This window comes from Oncorhynchus clarkii, chromosome 17 (genome assembly GCF_045791955.1).
Source record: "Oncorhynchus clarkii lewisi isolate Uvic-CL-2024 chromosome 17, UVic_Ocla_1.0, whole genome shotgun sequence".
NCBI lineage: Eukaryota > Metazoa > Chordata > Actinopteri > Salmoniformes > Salmonidae > Oncorhynchus > Oncorhynchus clarkii.
Window position 1 is genome coordinate 61,627,505 of NC_092163.1, and position 26,541 is coordinate 61,654,045.

At 42.5% G+C, this 26,541-nt stretch overlaps 1 pseudogene; it reads left to right on the plus strand.

The window, feature by feature from the left end:
- The window catches only part of LOC139371220 (chemokine-like protein TAFA-1), a 233,116-nt pseudogene that overhangs the window by 18,945 nt on the left and 187,630 nt on the right, over positions 1 to 26,541 (plus strand).

Genomic DNA, 26,541 nt, shown 5'->3' on the forward strand with positions numbered 1-26,541 from the left:
GATCCTGTGTTATCCTTATCTTCTCTGAAGTCAGATAACTGCGTCAGACAGAGAAAAGGTCCTGTTAATCACACAAGGTTTGTTCCTCTGCTCCTGTCGTACAACACACTCAAACTAATAGACCAACTCACAGTTCAGAGGAAAGGGTTTGCCCTCTGCTCTACTTCAGCCTAACCTAGTTTTAAACACCCTCATAACATTCGCTGTGGTACTATCCAAGATAACAGTGGTTCTTTCAACTAGATCGTTATAAAAATAAATCATCTGAAAACAAAAAAACAGCATAATGGTCTGTGTAAAGTGACAGCAAAATGTGCCCCTTCCCTGCCTGCAACACCAGTATCTGATGTAATCCCTGACTTTTTTGAAAAACACATACTGTCGCCTACCAAATGGAAGCCCATGCAGGGAACAAAATTGTTAATATATAGAACAATGCAAATATCAGCGTTTTTATGCAGCTAATCCACCACCCCCAGCCCTTATTTTATCGTGTGGCTGAACGGAAATAGCTTGGTTGTATTAATGGAGTAAAGAGACACCGGCAGGTAATTGTAATGCAGATACTTTGCACTATCATTTAGAACCACTACAGAGGACGAATGTTACTCATTTGCTATTTCGTTTGCAGAGAACTCTGCACTCCAGCACCTAATTTACTTAGTGACATTCAGAATTGATTGTCTTAAATGTGTAACAATTTGCCCCACAATCTGTTCACCTCAGTGTGAGTTTTGCATACCCTTTCAATGGGGTCACCTTATTTTTTTTTAACATTGTTACATCTATGGGCTTTTATGTTTTTCTGTCATGCGTAATGTGTGGTAGCCTATATGATAGGCTATATATTGGATAACGGCACATCATTTGAGCTTTTTGGGGCTTGAGCTCATAAAATGTATTTACTGTATGGCTCATCAGACTCAGGTAGCATCAGACTTGAACTTTCATGCCGATCAAAGCTCTAATCAAATAATATACATTAGAATGACACTTCCGGTTCGGGCGGAAAATACTGGGTTACATGGAGAAAAGTGATTATTCTCCATATGGAACATGTGTAAAATACTGGGTTACATGGAGAAAAGTGTTTATTCTCCATATGGAACATTTGTAAAATACTGGGTTACATGGAGAAAAGTGTTTATTCTCCATATGGAACATTTGTAAAATACTGGGAAAAATATTCAGCCCTAGTCGGTAGCTTATTCTTTAGTTGTTTGGGGCTGCTGGTGAAACATAATGAGCAGGCATAATCAAAGTGACACTGGACTAGCTCACCTGCCAATCTTTAGGGTGTCAATAGCTGGGTTTCCATCCAGTTGGGGACAGATTTTCATGGGAATATTCTAAAATCTGCATGAAAACAATATGCACATTTCAGGGTTTCCTTTAGGAAAATGTAGTGCTGGACAACGTGACAGGGAAGGTTTTAATTTACCAGACATTTGAGAAATTTACCTGACATCCATATGCATTCAGATCTGGCTTGGAGCAGCAGTGCCATCAATAAACAAGGGATATTGGCCAAATGAGCCACATTTACTTGTCCTTAAAAACAGCCTAAAACAAATTACAAAAACATTATTCCTTGTGTTTTGATGTGTAGCATATGCAAAACTTTGTAGACATATTTGTAGGCTACTTTCCTACAAAAAAATATTGTCTACCTCATGGTCCAACTGTTGGAGATTTGAGTGTGAAATGCATCAGGGCATTGCATGCATAGGCCTATAAGCTTAGGAGTCCACTGTATGATATTAATAAAACAAACATATATATATTTATAGCCTATATAAAGGAAGAAAATCTTAGGCTTGTTCACCCACGACTGTGTGGCCAAACACTACTCCAAAACCATCATTGTTTGCTGACGACACAACAGTGGTAGGTAGGCCTGATCACCGACAACGATGAGACAGCCTATAGGTAGGAGGTCATAGACCTGGCAGTGTGGTGCCAGGACAACAACCTCTCCCTCAATGTGAGCAAGACAAAGCAGGCGGACCGGACAGGCCCGCATTAACATCTACAGGGCTGTAGTGGATCGTGTCGGGAGTTTCAAGTTCCTTGGTGTCCACATCACCAATGAACTATCATGGTCCAAACTCACCAAGACAGTTGTGAAGAGGGCACGACAACACCTTTTCCCCCTCAGGAGACTGAAAAGATTTGGCATGGGTCCCCAGATCCTCAAAAAGTTCTACAGCTGCACCATCGAGAACATGAACTGTTTGCATCACTGCCTGGTATGGCAACTGTTCTGCATTTGACCAGAAGGCACTACAGAGGGTAGTGTGTACGGCCCAGTAAATCACTGGGGCCAAGCTTCCTGCCATCCAGGACCTATAAAATAGGCGGTGTCAGAGGAAAACCCATAAAATTGTCAGACTCCAGTCACCCAAGTCACAGACGGTTTTCTCTGCTACCGCACGGTAAGCGGTACCGGAGCGCCAAGTTTAGGACCAAAAGGCTCCTTAACAGCTTCCACCCCCAATCCATAAGACTGCTGAACAATTAATAAAATGGCCACCGGACTATTTACATTGACACCCTCCCCCTCCTTTTGTTTTGTACACTGCTGCTACTCGCTGTTTATTATCTATGCATAGTGACTTTACCCCTACCTACATGTACAAATTACCTCAACTAACCTGTACCCCCGCACACTTACTCGGTACCGGTACCACCTGTATATAGCCTCATTATTATTATGTTATTGTGTTACTTTTGATTATTTTTTTATTTGATTTGATTTGGTAAATCTTTTCTTAAGTCTTCTTGAACTGCACTGTTGGTTAAGGGCTAGTAAGTAAGCATTTCAAGGTAAGGTCTACACTTGTTGTATTTGGCGCATGTGACAAATAAAGTTTGATTTGATTTGAGAGAGATAGAGATGCCTGCGACAGGCTACGACACCGACATGCATTTCTTAATGTCAGATGGCTACTGCATCTGCTATACAGATAGAAGATGTTTCTGTAGGTGTACAGAAAGAGGCTAATTGGTTAATATTGTGTGTAAAGATAAGCATTATACTATTGGATTATAGGAGGAACTCCGTTAGGTCTGAAACATTCTTCCTCACCTCAAGTTCAACTGTTCGGAGTCAGTTGGACCTCCGTTGCACACTGCCTTCATATCATAGGCTTGCAGTAGCTAAAGCTTAATTATAGCCACACCAAACCTTAATAAAAAGTTATAAACTTTATTAGGGTAATATAAAAACTCAAGCCATTGTTTATAGGGAAAATATGAGCTGTCAGTCATATTGAAGCAAACACAGCATTTCATACAGTAATTTGGAACTTAATTTGGCCAAAGAAAATGGCTCAACAGAATGAAACTCTTGCGAACTGGTTTAAACCTTCACAAAAGGTTTGAACAGGCTATATTGCAGAAATGGCCAACAAAGGCAAGTGCCTACCATACCCAACAAACGATAGAAATAGGCTAAGGTTATTTATTCATCTTAAACTAAATATGGAGCACACAATTAAAAAGACTCAACTGTAGTAAACAAAACACATTAAATAACTGGTTTCGATGAATAAATAGGCTTACAATAATAAATACATTTAAGTTACAACATTGAATACTACCTGAATAGGGAGTTGCAAGGTGGCCTGCAATTCTTCCCGTTTTTGTTAACTGCAATATTAAAACTTCTGTTAAATTTCCCTTGTGGGCTTTTCACTCTTTTTCTTCTAACTTTTGTTTTACTTCAATGAAAAAGGCCTCCATCTTCACAATCATCAGTGGCCTACGCCAAGACTCTTCTGTTGCTCTCTCTCTCCTCAGCAGCAGGTACACTTGCGCGCGAGGCGTGGGAGAATGGTGCTGAAGTGCGAATTCTGGGTATAGGCTATGCTAGACAGCCTCTCCTGGACAATTTGGCCTGCTACGACTTTATTTATCGGGCTTTTCATTTTTTTATCTGCCAAATGCAGGCAAATACCAGCATAGGGAAACCCAGGAGCATTTCCCCATCAGCGTTGTTTCCATCAAATTGACTTGTTGCAGATAAAAGTCTGTACGTAAAAATATACAAGTAAAATGGGTTCCCATAGCATTTTCAACTCTAGGTATACACATTGTATACTGTAGGTGTAGCGAATGTACCCACTCTGGTACTGGCATGTGCGCTCTTGCCAACAACTTGCAGATACAGTGCAGGTATAGCCTACGACATGATGAGATTATTATGGACAAAAGTGCAGTATTCTTTTTTATTTGTTAATGTCAGCCAGGCATCGATCATCATGACACCAGAATAAGACCCTCGATATGTATTGAAAGGAGCATCAACCTCATCACTGTGTACTTCCACCACCCTGTGAAGTTCGTCATAACTTGTTTCATCTGTAGTCTAATGAACTGCATGCTTTCCCATGATGTGGTGACATCTATCAGACATGTAGGCTACTTTACTCCCATAAAAAGGATGGAAACCTGGTTAGTGTCAAGCCTACCTGGAATTATATTTTCGATGAACGTGCGCAAGCCTACAGGAGACTTTTGAAATATCCCAATCAGATGAAACATTGTGCCTGGTTGTGTTATTAAGGCCACATATAAAAAGTAATAGATTTAAAAAGTTCAATGATACATATTTTGTCTATATTGAAGCGTTGAAGTCTAGGTGTGCGAGCATTAGCCTCTCGGATTGGAGAAGAGGCAGAGTGTGTTAAGCTGTCCTAAATAACTGGGCTTGCAGGACATTATTATAGGACGAGGAATGATGATCTGCAACAGACAGAGCATCTCAGTATCAATAGTAAAATTACAGCCAGACTGGCCTGCTAATGTTCCTTTCTAAGCTGTCCAGAGGAAACCCACAATGGATCCAAATGGAATGAAACAGTCAAATCACAGGACTTTTGTGCCTTTATTCAAATGAATATTTTCACTGCAGCCTAGAGTAGAATTTTGTACCCACTTTAAAACAATAATGCAAATTATTCATTGCATTTTAGTGTTGTAGGCTAGTCTAGGTAGGATAATTGTATTGTCCCTAAACTAAATCTCTGCGATTTTTTTTTTAGCTGTATGCCTCATGTCTTCACTGTTCTTTCATGCGCAGTGATGCACCTGGCCTCTCGTACCACACATAAAAAAGGCAGCAGCCTATCAGCTATCTATCAGCTATTCCTATTTGTTCTTGTCGATTCCTATAAAAAAATGTATGCAGCTTTGAATGTTTTTATGTGTGGTATGCTTGCTACTTAGCCTATTGCAGATCTGGACAAACAATCCACCTACCACCGTTGTCACTAATTAATGGTGTATAGAGGGCAGGAAATACCGTTTGACTGGTAGACTATACTGACCTCTGTGCTATAGCAGAAGTTAGCAGATGGAAAAGCGTAGTGCACAAGGGAAGTACCAAAACACCTTGATATAGGGAAGGCGCATGCAAGCAGATGAGGAAATGTGGCTAGGATGGAAGAAATTATATAGTAAAATGTACAAAAGAGCTAATGTAAATCAGGGGAAATACACACTATCATGACCTGCACCCATTAAAAAAAAATCAAGTTTGATAACCCTCCCCTATTTTAGATCACCCCTCCCCCCAATAAATTGCGATCTGTCCCTAACTAGTGCTTTTTTAACAGCTCTGAGTGCAGGTTAATATTTGACTCCCTTTGCTATGTTCCCTCACTGATGTCCTGACCATACAAGTGGGAATAAATATAGATGTAACAACTCATATTAAATCTCAGGTATCTTATCGTGTTAGGTCTGAATTGATCATCCCTTGCTCATTGTTCATGTTGTACCACTGAAATATTTAGAGTTAACATCTGTAGCTCTGCCTTTAGAGGCCCAGTGTAGTCAAAATTCAGTTTTTCCTGTGTTTTGTATCATATTGTACAACAGCTGATGAAACTAACAATCTATACAGGACCTTCTAATCAGAAGGTTTGCATGGGCAGAAGTTTCGGCTTGCCTGGTGACATCACCAGGCGGTAAATTGGTTGATAGACCAATTACAGAGTTCCAAACCTCTCTGGCAAAAACTGCTAGTTTTCAGTTATCCCCTCCCCATTAATTCCCCTCCCAGACAGTCCTAGTCAAATTTTAGCTTGAGAAATAGTTTTTTTGCTAAAAAGCTATTTTTCACAATTTGAATGGAAAACTACACTACATGGCCAAAATCTGTGGACACCCCTTCAAATTAGTGTATTCAAATAAAATAGAGCACACAGCCATGAAATCTCCATATACAAACATTGGCAGTAGAATGGTCTGTAATGAAGAGCTCAGTGACTTCATAGGATACCACCTTCCCAACAAGTCATTTCGTCTAGACTACCCCCGGTCAAGTGCTGTTATTGTGAAGTTTTTAAATGTTTTAATTTATTTAACCTTTATTTAACCAGGAAGGGCTCATTCAGATTTAAAATATATTTTTCAAGAGCATCCTGGAGTGGAGCAGCAAAGGCTCAGTCGTGAAGTGGCAGGCCACACAAGCTCACAGAATGGGACCGCCGAGTGCTGAAGCGTGTAGCGTGTAAAAATAGTCTGTCCTCGGTTTTAACACTACCGAGTTCCAAACTGCCTCTGGAAGCAATGTCAGTACAATAACTTCATGAAATGGGTTTCCACGGCCTAGCAGCCGCACACAAGCCTAAGATCAACATGCGCAATGCCAAGTGTCTGCTGGAGTGGTGTAAAGCTTGCCACCATGGGACTCTGGAGAAGCTGTTCGACGAGCAGGTGTGTAGAGTAAGGTATTTAATTGTTTCCCAGAAATAATTTGATATTGATATAAAAATGTCTGCATTAGACCTTTAAAGTCCTTGTCTGGGTTCTCATCATCCTACCCTCCACGGTCAGGAAACAATACCTGCGTAACACTGCATCTATATTTTAGAGTGAAATAACCGCTCTCACATGTACAGATGTACTATCTATATTCGATTAGTTTCTCACAGCAGGAAAATAATCCCGCAACAACAGAACATGTGAATTAAAATGTGGATTAAAATTAATTTACATTTTTGTAGGGGTTGATACATTTTACTTTAGGGAAAACCAAGTCTGAAATGTTTAAGTGGAAATTCCTGCTGTGATAATAACATTAAACATTATATATGCATTACAATAAATATATGGATTTTCTTTTCTTTTGAATAACACCTTTGTCACAAGGAGAGATTGAAAGTATGTCTAAATTGTCTACCAGGCTGCTCTATCAGGGTGAGAATAAGTATTGTGAGATGTGCCTGGTACCTGGCCATATCTGTGGTAGTTTGCAGACAGAGGCAGTGTTGCATTGTCTCATCACCACCTTATCGGCCAGGGAGACACTTGATAATGCAGTGAGAGATGTAGCAGAGACGGAAAGCACCTGCTCTACACTATTCATCACATCTTCTCAACAAACATGACTGTATCTAAATGAATACAGGCCCGATTAGATACAGTAGCCAGACGACAGAGAAATGCTAGGTACGACATTGACAACGGTCATGACAACTGTCATCGAAATTGTTAAAAGGTTTAAAAAACGATTCAAATAAATGCTAAATTTGATCAATGACTGAAAATACTCCCAACTTTAATAATTTTAAAATATCAATCAGATATTGACTGAATTCTAGCACATAAAACACTGTACTGGTATGGAGAAATAATACATGTTCAGGCAGTTCGTTGGGAAATCAGATGTTCAATTTATTGTGTCATTTCACTTTTTTTTTCTTATTATGAATTCATATATACATTTTCTTAGTATATCAGGAATTAAAAAAAATACTTTGTTATAAAATAAAGAAAATGTTATGTGCATATATACAATGGGTGTATTTACATACATTAATACAATAATGTAAAGAGGGGGAACAGGGCTGCAACCACCCAAAACAGCTATAGGCCTACTTGCTCTGTCGACCCTACCTGCTCTGTCTAGGCCTACCTGCTCTGTCTACCCTACCTGCTCTGTCTAGGCCTACCTGCTCTGTCTACCCTACCTGCTCTGTCTAGGCCTACCTGCTCTGTCTACCCTACCTGCTCTGTCTACCCTACCTGCTCTGTCTACCCTACCTGCTCTGTCTAGGCCTACCTGCTCTGTCTAGTCCTACCTGTTCTGTCTAGGCCTACCTGCACTCACTTGCGCTGTGTAGACTGCCTAATTAATTATTCATTACTATTGTTGTCTTTTCTCTTGCATTAGTGTGTCAAGAGAAGGATACCCATAATTTAAAATGTAAACGCTGGGCTCTAGATTACAGCTATCTATACACTTTACTTACTTTATATTAGTTGCAAGATCAGACACATTATCACTGCTCCTTTTCAGAAGTTGCCTTCATTTCAGCACATTTAATTTTATAAACATTTAATCTATTTATTTACATCAGAACTTTTTTCAGTTGCACAAAACATCAGCATCCACCAAAATATACTGATCTTTCTTCTCTTTCTTGTGATGTAACCGTCGTGACAGTGTGCTAAGTCCCAGACAAAGCGTTCTTATAGATGGGGCGGCAGGGTAGCCTAGTGGTTAGAGCGTTGGACTAGTAACCGGAAGGCTTCAAGTTCAAACCCCTGAGCTGACAAGGTACAAATCTGTAGTTCTGCCACTGAACAGGCAGTTAACCCACTGTTCCTAGACTGTCCTTGAAAATAAGAATTTGTTCTTAACTGACTTGCCTAGATAAAGGTAAAAAAAAATAGATGCAACAAAAAGACAATGTATTCCATTGAGCCCATTTCAGCCATTATTGGAGTGTGTTTGACAGGTCATTACTACTGGGAAAAAACTAATGGCACAATCAGGAGTGGGAAAGAGTCACCAGAGTATGAAAGCAATCAAAAGCAATCAATCCAGTGAGATTTAAGTGACAAGTGGATTTTGGCACCCCTCAAACACAGGAAATTGATGGCTGAAAAGGAGAGATCTTCAGGTGGGCGGGGCATGTGTGTTGCTATAGAGTCCTTCAAAACAAGCTTTTTCTGAAAGAACCTTTTGTCCCAAAACTCAATGTACGTACCTCCAGATGTTCACGGAAGACATTGAAGGTTGAAGACTTTGGATACATTGGTTGCACAGGGCTTGTCTAACAGAGAGGTATACAGTGGCTTGCGAAAGTATCCCATTGGCATTTTTCCTATTTTGTTGCCTTACAACCTGGAATTATATTTTTGGGGGGTTTGTATCATTTGATTTACACAACCTGCCTATCACTTTAAAGACGCAACATATTTTTTATTATGAAACAAACAAGAAATAAGACAAAAAAACTAAACTTGAGCAGTCATAACTATTCACCCCCCCCCCCCCAAAGTCAATACTTTGTAGAGCCACCTTTTGCAGCAATTACAGCTGCAAGTCTCTTGGGGTATGTCTCTGTAAGCTTGGCACATCTAGCCACTGGGATTTTTGCCCATTCTTAAAGGCAAAACTGCTCCAGCTCCTTCTAGTGGGAATCGGTTCCGTTGGTGTACTGCACTCTTTAAGTCATACAACAAATTCTCAACTGGATTGAGGTCTGAGCTTTGACTTGGCCATTCCAAGACATTTAAATGTTTCTCCGTAAACCACTCATGTGTTGCTTTAGCAGTATGCTTAGGGTCATTATCCTGCTTGAAGGTGAACCTCCGTCCCAGTCTCAAATCTCTGGAAGACTGAAACAGGTTTCCCTCAAGAATTTCCCCGTGTGTAGCGCCATCCATCGTTCCTTCAATTCTGACCAATTTCCCAGTCCCTGCTGATGAAAATCATCCCCACAGTGAAGCATGGTGGTGGTAGTCCCGGGGTGATGAGAGGTGTTGGGTTTGCGCCAGATATAGCGTTTTCCTTGATGGCCAAAAAGCTACATTTTAGGATTTAATTGTGCTCCTTGGGATGTTCAAAGTTTCTGATCTTTTTTTTATAACACAACCCTGATCTGTACTTCTCCACAACTTTGTTCTGTCCTGTTTGTAGAGCTCCTTGGTCTTCATGGTGTCGCTTGCTTGGTGGTGCCCCTTGCTTAGTGGTTTTGCAGACTCTGGGGCCTTTCAGAACAGGTGTATATATACTGAGATCATGTGACACTTAGATTTTACACAGACAGACTTTATTTAACTAGTTATGTGACTTCTGAAGGTAATTGGTTGCACAAGATCTTATTTAGGGGCTTCATAGCAAAGAGGGTGAATACATATGCATGCACCACTTTTCCGTTTGAAATTTTCTATAATTTTTTTGAAACAAGTCATTTTTTTCATTTCACTTCACCAATTTGGACTATTTTGTGTACGTCCATTACATTAAATCCAAATACATATCCATTTAAATTACAGGATGTAATGCAACAAAATAGGAACAACGTCAAAGGGGATGAATACTTTTGCAAGGCACTGTACATGTCAACACAATACATTAAACATGATAACGTACAGTTGGTGCACAGGTTGAGAGACAAATTGGAGTAATCAAGGTGACAGACAGTGACACATTCAGTATGGCTTTGCACATTCTTGCATGCATCTAGCTGACCTGGGGTGTAATCTTTAGGCCAAATTTGCCATTTTATAACTAAAACAAAAGTTTATTTTGGACAAATTCATCCTCGTTTCGTTCCTTTTAAGAAAAGTTTTGCATCAGAATTGGCAGAATGAATACACCCCTGATCACCTCCACACTCAGTTCACTTTCATAGCAGCCACATACAGCATCATTACTTTGCTTGTTGTATAATTCCTTCTCGCATCAACGCGCTCACCTTTTCCCTTCGCTTGTGGACATCAGTGCACAACACCACAGCTACCTGTGACCAGGTGCAAAAACCTCTCCAGGCCAAACCTTCAGACCATATCCGCTAACTGCTTCACAGCCTACATCATTGCCACCATATTAGCTAACGTCATAGTCAACAAACTATAACTAACGCATTAGTAAACCGCAATCCAATCTATTTCTACAATTACACAGTACAGTGTACAGCAAGCAGTTACACCAGCGGTAAGTAAGTGAAAGGTAAACTAAGAAGAAGAAAATAATACAACGAAATATAGCTAGCTGTTCAAAACTGTCTTTCTCTCTCTTTGAGTCAACTACTCACAACACTGTCTGCACTGCAGTGCTAGCTAGCAGTAGCTTATGCTTTCAGTAATAGATGGAAGGAAGGAAGGAAGGAAGGAAGGAAGGAAGGAAGGAAGGAAGGAAGGAAGGGGATTAGAAAGCAGAGGTGGGAATCACTGGTTTAATCGAGAAAGGGAGTATCTGCTCCAGAAATGATAATTTCATACAGGTCATGGTCCCTGCCCTGACTGTGTGTGTGTGTGTGTGTGTGTGTAGGCTCCCGAGAAACAGTGTGTGACGGTGGCAGCTGTGTGTGTCATAGCGTTCTGCCTTGGGCTGACATCCACAGATAGGAAATAGTCCATCTCCAGGCACGCTACTGAGATGTGTCACAATGTTAGAACTTCTCTTAACTGATCTGTTGCTTTCTTTGTGTTCATCTATTTTTATCTATTTGGCCAGGAATTCCAACAAAAAGCTCCCTCTGTTCACCAAGTATTCCTAAAGGCACCGTCATGTGTTCCACAGTTTACCACAGAAGATGCAGAAACAAACCGTTATCTACAGGAACAAGTGCTTTTTTAATCCTGTGAACCATTGCCTTAGTTTACTCTGGCTAAGAGCCACCTGCTCAGCGCTTGAACGTCCACCTTGTGGCAGAGGTTGAGAACATCCACAGCGAGTCTGGAATTAGCCTGAGCACCACTTGAACGCCGAATCAATGAATGAGATTTAAATTAAACGTAGAAGATGAAAGCCCTTCACCCTGCGTAGCAGATGCTATCCAGTAGACAGCCGCTGAACGGGCCACTGCCTGAGACGAGCAGGAGGGATTCAGCCGGGGAGCTCTTCCTCATTTTCTGGGTGATGTGGGCTAATGGTAGTGATATTGGGTGTAGAATACAAGCTCTCATAAGGTCTTAAAGGCTATGGCGAACATAACAGTCCATCCCAGGGAGGATTGGATGCAGAGGAGGAGGAGCCATTGTCCCTTTCAGACCATCACTTCCTATGTGAGGCCACTCAGGAGAGCTGCTCTTGTGGCAGTACTGATAATGGAAACAATATGATAGTGTACTGAGTTACCTTATCATACATATGTGTTAATAATATACTGCCTTATGTATGGAATGGAATGGTGAAGCAACATATTGTTTTCTGATAGATAAAACATGTCAAATGTGGGTTTTGTGAAGGAATAGAAACATTTTAATATGCAAAATGTGTCAATCAAAGAAACAGATATATTGACCTAAAAGACGAGGCACATCTTAGGAAACATTTTTTTTCATTGAGAACCAGACATGTTTACCATTCCCCTGCCTCCCTGTGTCACTGTGTCTCTGTGTGTCTACAGAGCACTAGATTGGATTTGTGATTTCTGTTTGTGGACTCTCGTCTCCTGATCTGGCTGAGAAGCAAACGTGGAGCAAGAAGCTAGACATTTGCTTGGCTGGGGGATGATTTGGCAGATCAATCCCTTTCCCCTGTACGATGACCACTATTTATCATTGTTTACCCGGCCGCCACTTATGAGATGCTAGGTGCCATTCGTTCCCAGAATGCCTTTCTGATCAGCCATTTGCATCTTCCCACCCGCCTGCCCCGCCTGCCGCGCCGCCTGTGTCTGTGTTGGAGCCCAGTCTGCTCTGCTCTGATGCATTCGCTGTGTACCAGCCAGACAGATGGCACTCATTTGATCAGGGAGACACAGCAATGTCCGGTAGGGAGTGTGGCTAAACGACTGACTGTCATTCGTCCTTAAGAGCAGGCCGTTCTCTCAGCCTGCCTGTCAGTAAATAGTACGTTAACCTTTTTAAAAACCTGCCATCCCTCCATTGCCACTTGTGATGTGCTGGGCGTGAATTTGGTGTCACTCAGCTCCAATCTTCTATTCCATAGTCGGGTCTAGTCAAGGACCGGCTGGTTTCTCTCCTGTAGGGTGTGTCTCTGTGCTCTCTCTCGGTGACAAAGATGTGTGTGTGCGTGTGTGCGCGGGTTCGTGTGTTTGTGCACGTTTGTGCATGCATGTGTGTGGAAAATGGTACTGGCTGGAGAGCAGGTCACCTGCCACTACTCATGGGGGTGATTGGACCTGCTCTGGCACACCTCGACCCTCCTTGTCCATCTATTCCCACCTTGTCCAGACAGCTTCCTCCTCCCCTGAAATCTATCCAGCCTGGGAGCGCAGGCCTGGCCTCACTCAATTCATCTGTATGGCCATTACAATAGACTTGTGTTATGGTGTTACAATGGCCTTTAAGATGAACAATCAGGAGTGGTACCATCAGATGAAACAATTCCCAGAAGATAAACTAGGCCTGCCATAAATTGAGCAGCATTCTCACCTGTATCTGGCATCTCAACATCTCAGTGTGTTCTGATTACTTATTAAACCAGACGCCTACACTTTCTATATAATGGACGGTTGCTTGTAGCAATAGACAACAGTTCAGTTTAACATCATGCAGGGAGCTGTAGAATTACAATTTCACATCATATTACACAATCTTCTCTGCTAAATGTGCACATTCTAATTCCCCTGAATAAGTAGATCAGATATGTAAACAAATGGTCATATCTTGGTGATACCGTATGTTCTATCAGTATCAACATCTGTTTCTCTCATGTCGCTGGCAGAGACATTTTCAGGATCATATTCAGCCCTTATCTCATCTCATTCGCAAATCCATTTTTAGAAGTTTCGACTTTAAAGGCAGGAATTTCCTCATCCCCTCCCCCTCAGATATAAGATTACACGTTTCACCCTGAGCAATAGACAGAAACTAATCTGTTGTGCATGTAAGAAATGTATCTGTGCTGTGGAAATGACAGCTCTGATGGCCTAAGTCCTGATATTAGGTATTTAATGGGCCAGTAGAAAGACAGTCTGGCTGTGAACTGTGAACCCATGCAACACTTAGAGCACATGAGGATACTAATGCGCTGTCTGCCTCATCTCATCATACTGGGTTTATCCATCAGACAATCATGAATGGGCCTATCTCCAGGATGGGTGGTGGGTGAGTGTCTACCTATCTATTATGCAACTGTTGTATAGCAGCTAAGAGTATGGACTCCTATTTATCGGCCAAACCTTCAGAGGAATCCACTCCAGACATTGCTGCTATTCTGAGTAGTGAAAGTGTAACATGCCAAACTACTGTACGTGTAACTGTCAAACATATCTATCTGGCATAATATCTCTACTGTGATTTGCCTTTTATTTGATAATTCATTGGTTTTACTAAGATTGGAGATATTTTCCCCCTGAAGTCAAATCTCGTTCAGGTCCCCCTAGAGTGATTATCAGTATGCATGTGTGTGTGTGTGTGTGTGTGTGTGTGTGTGTGAGAGAGAGTGTGTGTTTATTTGTTTGTGTGTATGGCATGCCTATTGATCATTAATTATGACATAATTAGCATATGAATGGCACAGTGAGATTCATTTCCATTAGGTCTTACAGTACATTATAAACTGGGTGGTTTGAGCCCTGAATGCTGATTGGCTGACAGCAGTGGTATATCAGACCATATACCACGGGTATGACAAAACATTTATTTTTACTGCTCTAATTACATTGGTAACCAGTTTATAATAAACTGAGCAAAAAAATAAACGTCCTCTCAATCTTGCAGGAAATCACGCACAGAATGAGCAGTATGGCTAGTGGAATTGTCATGCTGGAGGGTCATGTCAGGATGAGCCTGCAGTAAGGGTACCACACGAGGGAGGAGGATGTCTTCCCTGTAATGCACAGTGTTGAGATTGCCTGCAATGACAACAAGCTTAGTACGAGACCATGACGGACCCTCCACCTCCAAATCGATCCCGCTCCAGAATACAGGCCTCGGTGTAATGCTCATTCCTTCGACGATAAACGTGAATCCGACCATCACCCCTGGTGAGACAAAACCTTGACTCGTCAGTGAAGAGCACTTTTTGCCAGTCCTGTATGGTCCAGCGATGGTGGGTTTATGCCCATAGGCGATGTTGTTGCTGGTGATGTCTTGTGAGGACCTGCCTACAACAGGCCTACAAGCCCTCAGTCTAGCCTCTGTCAGCCTATAGCAGACAGTCTGAGCACTGATGGAGGGATTGTGCGTTCCTGGTGTCACTCGGGCAGTTGTTGTTGCCATCCTGTACCCGTCCCGCAGATGTGATGTTCTGATGTACCGACCATGTTCAGGTGTTGTTACACGTGGTCTGCCACTGCGAGGATGATCAGCTGTCCCTCCTGTCGCGCTGTCTTAGGCGTCTCACAGTACGGACATTGCAATTTATTGCCCTGGCCACATCTGCATTCCTCATGCCTCCTTACAGCATGCCTAAGTCACGTACACGCAGATGAGCAGGAACCCTGGGCATCTTTCCTTTGGTGTTATTCAGAGTCAGTAAAAAAGGTCTCTTTAGTGTCCTCAGTTTTCATAACTGTGACCTTAATTGCCTACCGTCTGTAAGCTGTTAGTGTCTTAACGACCGTTCCACAGGTGCATGTTCAAGAATCTTTGGGAAACAGTTAAACCCTTTACAATGAAGATCTGTAAAGTTATTTGGATTTTTACAAATTATCTTTGAAAGACAGGGTCCTGAAAAAGGGACATTAATTGTTTTGCTGAGTTTAGCAATAAGGCACCTCAGTGGTTTGTGGTATATGGCCGAGAGCTGTGTCCAGGCACTCCGCGTTGTGTCGTATGTAAGAACATCACTTAGCCTTGGTATATTGGCCATAAACCACAAACGCCCAAGCTGCCTTATTGCTTAAGTATATCACAAGATATCGTAAACTCAAATATGATAGTTGTACACACTCAAGTGTTATTATTATGATATAATAATATTAACTATAATTACATTTTAAGTACAGTGGGGAGAACAGGTATTTGATACACTGCCAATTTGGAAGGTTTTCCTACTTACAAAGCATGTAGAGGTCTGTAATTTATATCATAGGTACACTTCAACTGTGAGAGACAGAATCTAAAACAAAAATTCAGAAAATCACATTGTATGATTTTTAAGTAATGAATTCACATTTTATTGCATGACATAAGTATTTGATCACCTACCAACCAGTAAGAATTCCGGCTCTCACAGACCTGTTAGTTTTTCTTTAATAAGCCCTCCTGTTCTCCACTCATTACCTGTATTAACTGCACCTGTTTGAACTCGTTACCTGTATAAAAGACACCTGTCCACACACTCAATCAAACAGACTCCGACCTCTCCACAATGGCCAAGAACAGAGAGCTGTGTAAGGACATCAGGGATAAAATTGTAGACCTGCACAAGGCTGGGATGGGCTACAGGACAATAGGCAAGCAGCTTGGTGAGAAGGCAACAACTGTTGGCGCAATTATTATAAAATGGAAGAAGTTCAAGATGACGGTCAATCACCCTCGGTCTGGGGCTCCGTGCAAGATCTCACCTCGTGTGGCATCAATGATCATGAGAAAGGCGAGGGATCAGCCCAGAACTACACGGCAGGACCTGGTCAATGACCTGAAGAGAGCTGGGACCACAGTCTCAAAGAAAACCATTAGTAACACACTACTCCGCCATGGATTAAAATCCTGCAGCGCACGCAAGGTCCCCCTGCTCAAGCCAGCGCATGTCCAGGCCCGTCTGAAGTTTGCCAATGACCATCTGGATGATCCAAAGGAGGAATGGGAGAAGGTCATGTGGTCTGATGAGACAAAAATAGAGCTTTTGGTCTAAACTCCACTCGCCGTGTTTGGAGGAAGAAGAAGGATGAGTACAACCCCAAGAACACCATCCCAACTGTGAAGCATGGAGGTGGAAACATCATTCTTTGGGGATGCTTTTCTGCAAAGGGGACAGGACGACTGCACTGTTTTGAGGGGAGGATGGATGGAGCCATGTATCGCAAGATCTTGGACATCAACCTCCTTCCCTCAGTAAGAGCATTGAAGATGGGTCGTGGCTGGGTCTTCCAGCATGACAACGACCCGAAACACACAGCCAGGGCAACTAAGGAGTGGCTCCGTAAGAAGCATGTGGCCTAGCCAGTCTCCAGACCTGAACCCAATAGAACATTTCTGGAGGGAGCTGAAAGTCCGTATTGCCAAGCGACAGCCCCAAGCGAAACCTGAAGGATCTGGAGAAGGTCTGTATGGAGGAGTGGGCCAAAATCCCTGATGCAGTGTGTGCAAACCTGGTCAAGAACTACAGGAAACATATGATCTCTGTAATTGCAAACAAAGGTTTCTGTACCAAATATTAAGTTCTGTTTTTCTGATGTATCACATACTTACAGTATGTCATGCAATAAAATGCAAATGAATTACTTAAAAATTGAGTACATTAATTGAAGTGTACATTATTGCTGTGCAAAAATACAGATGATTATTTTATTCACATTTAAAAAAAAACTTATACTGGATTTGGGTTTACTTAGCATTGCACAGCAGCCTACCCAATGAACTGTAGCCAAAAGCCAACCTGCCAGCTAAAGCAACACACTTTAACGGTGCTTAATTAAGGTAATTTTGACAGCAGGTGCTTTGGAAGCTTGAGTATTTACGCTAGTTAAGCTTGACAGGGGTGATGCATAAACACATAAACAGACATTGCAGTGAGGCCTATAATTGAACACTACCAGTGACTGTACACAGGTAATTGTTTTAGTCATTTGATGTAGCGCCTCTCTCACGCTGAGCAAGGTGACAACAGCCAATGTCACCTTCTCACACACTGACACACCTATCATCCCACTCAAATCAACCAGTGCACTCTCAACAGCGTAGGGGAAATGTACTTATTTATATTATAAAGACATTTACACCTCATTAATAACACATTTGATGACGTTTGAAGTTGAATAATTACATTTGTATCTCTTTCTTTGAGCGCTTCTAAACCTCAAAAAGCTTTATCAATGAATCGGGGCCCTATCCTCCTGTTGAGTCAATCTGTTTAACGGTTTGTGTGAATCAAACACTGCGGTTTAGAAGGAACACAGGATTGAGTCCTTTGGCCACAGCTTGTTGATTGGTTGGTTCTTGCATGCGTATTTGAGCTGCAAAAATAGGGTGTGTTTTGTGGGAGGAAACACAGTGGGATCAGGTGAGAAACAAGAGAACGATTGAGTCTCGTTTTTCCCCCACCTGTTGCAAACTTACACCCACCCACGTTTGAGTCTGTCGCAGAGACAGGAGTTGGTGACATGGCTCAGTGCTAATGCCAACCTCACCCTCTCTCTCCTGTGTAAACTCTCATCTCGCTTCCCCGCTGGGAAAAAAGAATGAAACAAATAAAGAAGAAATACTGGGAAACTCTCAAATCAAATCAAATCAAATCAAATCAAATTTTATTTGTCACATACACATGGTTAGCAGATGTTAATGCGAGTGTAGCGAAATGCTTGTGCTTCTAGTTCCGACAATGCAGTAATAACAAGTAATCTAACTAACAATTCCAAAACTACTGTCTTGTACACAGTGTAAGGGGATAAAGAATATGTACATAAGGATATATGAATGAGTGATGGTACAGAGCAGCATAGGCAAGATACAGTAGATGGTTTTGAGTACAGTATGTACAAATGAGATGAGTATGTAAACAAAGTGGCATAGTTTAAAGTGGCTAGTGATACTTGTATTACATAAGGATACAGTCGATGATATAGAGTACAGTATATACGTATGCATATGAGATGAATAATGTAGGGTAAGTAACATTATATAAGGTAGCATTGTTTAAAGTGGCTAGTGATATATTTACATCATTTCCCATCAATTCCCATTATTAAAGTGGCTGGAGTTGAGTCAGTGTCAGTGTGTTGGCAGCAGCCACTCAGTGTTAGTGGTGGCTGTTTAACAGTCTGATGGCCTTGAGATAGAAGCTGTTTTTCAGTCTCTCGGTCCCAGCTTTGATGCACCTGTACTGACCTCGCCTTCTGGATGATAGCGGGGTGAACAGGCAGTGGCTCGGGTGGTTGATGTCCTTGATGATCTTTATGGCCTTCCTGTAACATCGGGTGGTGTAGGTGTCCTGGAGGGCAGGTAGTTTGCCCCCGGTGATGCGTTGTGCAGACCTCACTACCCTCTGGAGAGCCTTACGGTTGAGGGCGGTGCAGTTGCCATACCAGGCGGTGATACAGCCCGCCAAGATGCTCTCGATTGTGCATCTGTAGAAGTTTGTGAGTGCTTTTGGTGACAAGCCGAATTTCTTCAGCCTCCTGAGGTTGAAGAGGCGCTGCTGCGCCTTCTTCATGATGCTGTCTGTGTGAGTGGACCAATTCAGTTTGTCTGTGATGTGTATGCCGAGGAACTTAAAACTTGCTACCCTCTCCACTACTGTTCCATCGATGTGGATAGGGGGGTGTTCCCTCTGCTGTTTCCTGAAGTCCACAATCATCTCCTTAGTTTTGTTGACGTTGAGTGTGAGGTTATTTTCCTGACACCACACTCCGAGGGCCCTCACCTCCTCCCTGTAGGCCGTCTCGTCGTTGTTGGTAATCAAGCCTACCACTGTTGTGTCGTCCGCAAACTTGATGATTGAGTTGGAGGCGTGCGTGGCCACGCAGTCGTGGGTGAACAGGGAGTACAGGAGAGTGCTCAGAACGCACCCTTGTGGGGCCCCAGTGTTGAGGATCAGCGGGGAGGAGATGTTGTTGCCTACCCTCACCACCTGGGGGCGGCCCGTCAGGAAGTCCAGTACCCAGTTGCACAGGGCGGGGTCGAGACCCAGGGTCTCGAGCTTGATGACGAGCTTGGAGGGTACTATGGTGTTGAGGTATAGCAACGTCTGTTATCCGTGAGTTCCATCATCGCTTAATTAGTTGATATAAAACTAATCTTACCGCACACACATACCAGGAAGACTATAATAAGACAGTATTCTCTTGACATACCCTCTGAGGACTGAGCTGGGTTATCTGTACAGCTAATATTGTAGCCGCAGGCTATACACATCACTCTCTCGCTCTGTATCTCTCTATGAATCTCTCTCTCTATCTCTCGCTCTGTTCTCCAGTGTACTCTCATTACATGGGCCCACTGCATGTTCCCAAGAGCACACCCGTTAAACATTTCCAAAGGATTGATATTACTATGGTACATTACTGGATGGAGGAACAGTCATTGCAGTATGTAGAGATACAATAGTATTTGTAGAGAAGGCTTGGATCATGTCAATACACCAGTGGCTATAGGGAGTCCATAGGGATACAATAGCATAGTTATGTAAACAAAGATGTACAGTGAGAGAAAAAAGTATTTGATCCCCTGCTGATTTTGTACGTTTTCCCACTGACAAAGAAATTATCAGTCTATTATTTTAATGGTAGGTTCATTTGAACAGTGAGAGACGGAATAACAACAAAAAAATCCAGAAAAACGCATGTCAAAAATGTTATGAATTGATTTGCATTTTAATGAGGGAAATAAGTATTTGACCCCCTCTCAATCAGAAAGATTTCTGTCTCCCAGGTGTCTTTTATACAGGTAACGAGTTGAGATTAGGAGCACACTGTCAAAGGGAGTGCTCCTAATCTCAGTTTGTTACCTGTATAAAAGACACCTGTCCACAGAAGCAATCAATCAATCAGATTCCAAACTCTCCACCATGGCCAAGACCAAAGTGCTCTCCAAGGATGTCAGGGACAAGATTGTAGACCTACACAAGGCTGGAATGGGCTACAAGACTATCGCCAAGCAGCTTGGTGAGAAGGTGACAACAGTTGGTGCGATTATTCGCAAATGGAAGAAACACAAAAGAACTGTCAATCTCCCTCGGCCTGGGGCTCCATGCAAGATCTCACCTCGTGGAGTTGCAATGATCATGAGAACGGTGAGGAATCCGCCCAGAACTACACAGGAGGATCTTGTCAATGATCTCAAGGCAGCTGGGACCATAGTCACGAAGAAAACAATTGGTAACACACTACGCTGTGAAGGACTGAAGTCTTGCAGCGCCCGCAAGGTCCCCTTGCTCAAGAAAGAGCATATACATGCCCGTCTGAAGTTTGCCAATGAACATCTGAATGATTCAGAGGACAACTGGGTGAAAGTGTTGTGGTCAGATGAGACCAAAATGGAGCTCTTTAGCATCAACTCAACTCGCCGTGTTTGGAGGAGGAGGAATGCTGCCTATGACCCCAAGAACTTCATCCCCACCGTCAAACATGGAGGTGGAAACATCATGCTTTGGGGGTGGTTTTCTACTAAGGGGACAGGACAACTTCACCGCATCAAAGGGACGATGGACGTGGTGTTGTATTGTATTGTGTTGTGTGGTGTTATGTTGTATTGTGTTGTGTGGTGTCCTGTGGTGTTATGTTGTACTGTGTTGTGTGGTGTTATGTTGTATTGTGTTGTGTGGTGTCCTGTGGTGTTATGTTGTATTGTGTTGTGTGGTGTTATGTTGTATTGTGTTGTGTTGTGTTGTGTGGTGTTATGTTGTGTGGTGTTATGTTGTGTGGTGTTATGTTGTATTGTGTTGTGTTGTGTGGTGTTATGTTGTGTTGTGTGGTGTTATGTTGTATTGTGTTGTGTGGTGTTATGTTGTATTGTGTTGTGTGGTGTTATGTTGTATTGTATTGTGTGGTGTTATGTTGTATTGTGTTGTGTTGTGTTGTGATGTGCCTTGGCCTGGGTATGGTAATGAGTTCCTACAACAGGCAGGGAGTCAGGCGAGCCAACCCTGTTTCTCATATGCCAGGGGTGTCAAACTCTGTATTTAGCTCCTCATTCACGCCAGTACACTGGTCTAAATCCAATTTATCAGCAGTAATAGACTAGTGAAATTGTCTCCTTAGAATCTAACTCAAGTACTGGGCAGACTAAGCAGAAATGGAAGGGAAACATGAGGCACTTCATTGACTACAGCACAGGCAATAGCAGATCAGTGTATAGTCTAAATTATAAGATCTGCTCTTAAACATACTCAGCTCAGGGTGGGGGTGTCTTATCCCAGTAGATTACAGATTATGTTATTGCCCTGTCCTACAGTGTCAGAGAGCAGTGGATGGGTCACAGGGAGTCGTGAGCGATGCAGTGGAGATATCAGAGCCATCCCATTTCCTCTGGCTTATTTGCTCTCCCCGTTTCCCAGGGTTGAACCACGATGGTCACACTGCGTATGATGTGGCTCAACAACAACTAGTCAATTGTCACTCATTTTATCTGAGGGACAGCAGCATACTGGGGGCAGTGTTCATCTCTGCTGGGCTGCCATAAGATCAGAGGGTGGTGTGTGTGTGCGCGTACGTGCGTGCGTGTTTGAGTATATTTGAGATAGGCGGCATAGAGGGGTGGAGGTGTGTTGATGACTAGGATATAACCGTCCATCATGGGTCATTTCAACATTTCTCTTCCTCCATCCTGTCCCTCCCTCTCTCTCTGTCTATCAGACTAAAAAGGCTGTACATTTTCCACAGCTATGACGCATTTGTTTTGTTTGGATGCTCCTCTGAACATTGCTCTCTGGATGTCTATTCCAAGAGCACTGTAGCACAGGTAATGACCTCTCTATTCTCTATTCTCATCTGTTGCTCAGCTAGGGAGCAGTGGGACCACCATGATTCTTCACTCCCTGAGGTTATAATACCCCATAATGGTCCACTGGCATGTAGCTACAGCCCTCAATGCACCTCAATGCACATCAACACCTTCAGATGCTCCTCTATATACACAATGTATGTCCACAGAGGTCAATACCATGCATTCTATGTTCAGGCTTTATTCCTCTATTGCCATTAGTTTTCATTTCTATAATAATATTTTTTTTGCATTAAGGGAATGGAGTTATCAAGCCAGCGGACCATTGAGTGTACTGTGTCCATCATCTGGTCGACTCTCATCTGCGTGGGTGGCACCTAGCGGTCAACCAGTTCTGCCTGTTGACTGGCCAAGACTTCCTCTTCTCTAGCAAGGGAATCCTTCTGTCCTCTCTCCTCGGCTCACCCTCTCCTCTCTTTACCTCCCTTCACGCTCCACTAGCCAGGCCTCTTAAAGACTCTTCTCTCCATCCGTTTATCCGCTCTCTCTCTCTCTCTCTCTCTCTCTCTCATCCAGGCATAGCTCTGGGGAACTTCCCCTCATGATTTTTTAATCACAGCCATATCTCAGGACTCGGGGCTGAGGTAAATGCATTTTGTGTGATCAATGTTTTCTGACTTCACATCTCGTTGTAATCAGGGTATCATCTGTCGTCACCGTGCTGGTGAGTCAGAGAGAGAGCTCTGAGCCTGGTAGTCTGATCCCTGAGCTCCTGCTGCTGAGGCATTAGCTCAACCCAGGCTCCCTGTACTGGTGTCGTAGTGTCAGTGTCCTACTCAGTGCAGAGAGGGAGACAGCGCTTGGAAGGTGCAGTGTACCTGGGAAGTTGACTTGTGCTACTATGTGGAATCTCATAGCTAAGGAGCAATAGGAGTCAGAAACAGGTACTGTACAGGGCTCGAAGGGATCACACTAAGATTACACCTTGTAAAGAAGGGGTGAGGATGTTGTGTTACCTTTGTGTGAAAAACACTACAACAGTGTCAGAAACCAAGATGGAGCTATTGTTATGAGACAGCTGCTTCACTGACAAGCATCAGTATAACTCACATAGACTGCTCTTTGTAGTTCTCTTCTCTCATAATGGCAGCAGTAAGTGTACATTTGTACATTTACTTTGAGGTAAAGATTGTCATCTCTGGATCAGAGAGGCGATTATGTTACTGCAGCCTATCACGTTGTTCATATATGAGTCTGCGGTGTGGGTTGGATCAAACGTGTGCTGCAGATCACACAGAATCACATGGATTCACATAGAACCACACAGAACCCAGTGCAGTCCTGAACTCCAGCAGGAGAAGGTCACAGCTCACTTCATTATTAATTGAGCCTGTACTAAGGCTGCAGAGTCTTTAGAAAAGAGAGATAGAGAGGTGAGAGAGAGTAGAGAGGAGAGAGAACGACAGAGGATGGGGAGGGGGAAGAGAGTAAGAGTGAGATAGAAAGAGAGATGAGGGAAAGGAGAGAGAGAAAAATAAAGAGAGAGGACGATGGAGTGACTCATTCTCCATACATAGATTCCCATCTCAGCCCCACTATTGCACCGTACCCTTACTAAAACCCCTATAGTAGGGCTGGGAATTAGGACCTCACGATACGATATTATGACCATAGTTATGTGCCAATACGATATGTATTATGATTCTCACAATTCTATATGTATTGCGATTTGATACATCGATTTTCTTGCGATGTGATGTTCCAAGCATATGGCCCACCATATGTCTGCTGCAGAGAGACAAGAGAGCATGAGAAAACTAGTTTCGATCAGTCAGGGAAATAAAAGGTCTGAAAACATGTTAGCTCACTATTTGAAAAGAAGATAGAGAACAAGCTATAGGATGAAAAATACCAATTAGTGCTCGCTAACGCTACAGTAGTAAACCTTGTTTTCAAATAACTATTATCTAGCCCGCCCCCCTGGGGAGAGTGCTTAAAGAAGAGAGGGAACTCCCTCCCTTCTCCACCTCTACTGAACCCACCTCCACTCAGACCCCTCTCAATTCAATTATTGGCATGGGAAATATATGTTAACATTGCCAAAGCAAGTGAAGTAGATAATAAACAAAAGTGAAATATACAATAAAATTAACAGTAACATTACACTCACAGAAGTTCCAAAAGATTAAAAACATTTGTTATATTATGTATATATACAGTGTTGTAATGATGTGCAAATAGGGAAAGTACAAAAGGGAAAATAAATATGGGTTGTATTTACAATGGTGTTTGTTTTTCACTGGTTACCCTTTTCTTGTGGCAACAGGTCACAAATCTCGCTGCTGTGATGGCACACTGTGCTATTTCACCCAGTAGATATGGGAGTTGATCAAAATGGGGTTTGTTTTTTCGAATTCTTTGTGGATCTGTGTAATCTGAGGGAAATATGTGTCTCTAATATTGTCATACATTTGGCAGGAGGTTAGGAAGTGCAGCTCAGTTTCCACCTCATTTTGTGGGCAGTGTGCACATAACCTGTCTTTTCTTGAGAGCCAGGTCTGCCTACAGCGGCCTTTCTCAATAGCAAGGCTAAGTTCACTGAGTCTGTTCATAGTCTAAGCTTTCCTTAAGTTTGTGTCAGTCACAGTGGTCAGGTATTCCACCACTGTGTACTCTCTGTTTAGGGCCAAATAGCATTCTAGTTTGCTCAGTTTTTTTGTTAATTCTTTCCAATGTGTCAAGTAATAGTTTTTTTGTTTTCTCACAATTTGGTTGGGTCTGTTTGTGTTTGTGAACAGAGCCCCAGGACCAGTTTGTATAGGGGGGACTCTTCTCCAGGTTCATCTCTCTGTAGGTGATGGTTTTGTTATGGAAGGTTTGGGAATCGCTTCCTTTTAGGTGGTTGTAGAATTTAACCGCTATTTTCTGGATTTGGATAATTAGCGGGTATCGGCCTAATTCTGCTCTGCAAGCATTATTTGGTGTTTTACGTTGTACATAGAGGTTATTTTGGCAGAATTCTGCATGCAGAGTTTTAATTTGGTGTTTGTCCCATTGTGTGAATTATTGGTTGGTGAGTGGACCCCAGATCTCACAACCATAAAGGGCAATGGGTTCTATAACTGATTCAAGTGTTTTTAGCCAGATCCTAATTGGTATCTCGATTTGATGTTCCTTTTGATGGCATAGAAGGCCCTTCTTGCCTTGTCTCTGAGCTCTTTCACAGCTTTGTGGAAGTTACCTGTGGCACTGATGTTTAGGCCGAGGTATGTATAGTTTTTTGTTTGCTCTAGGGCAGGTATTCCCAAACTGCCATCGGGGGTATGCCAAATAAAACATGTGTATATACTGTAATTATGTTTTAAGACCATTTATAGACCATTTATATTTTCCAATGGGGCTATACATTTTCTTACCTGAATAGCCATGTTTCACTGCCAAAAATAAAATTAAACCATCTACTGTTCAGCGAAATAACAACACAATGTCAAATACAGGTAGCCCAGTCAAATAATTAACATCCAATCACATTAACCATAACTCTCTCGCGGGAATTCCACTAATGGTCCGTATGTAGCCAAACATAGCTGCTGCTCATTCCGTTTGCTCTAAAATGGATAAATGGCTAAAAAAGTAAGGCTTTGCGTCCATAGAGACACATACCAGCTCTACTGGTAGAACTGCTACTTCCAGCAGTACTACACCTGCACCTGTCGACGACAAGTTGTTCTCCTTCCACAAGCACATCCAATGCTAGCATTATTAAATCTACATTCGTTGTTAGCCCAGCTAGCATGAACACTGACAGTTGTGAATCTGATGCAGCCAAAGAGCTACTGCCCCCTTACCCGGGAAAGCACTGAACAACAGACCGGGACAGTGGACCATCGTAAAGGCGCAAATATGATGAGAACTACATTGATTTGGGGTTCACTTATATTGGGAGTAGTGCCTTTCCTCAGCCACAGTGTGTTATATGTGCAAAAGTCAATTAAGGAAGACATGCTCTTCTGCAAACCACTGGAAACCAGGACAACAGGAGAGGATATTTTTTTAAGTAAT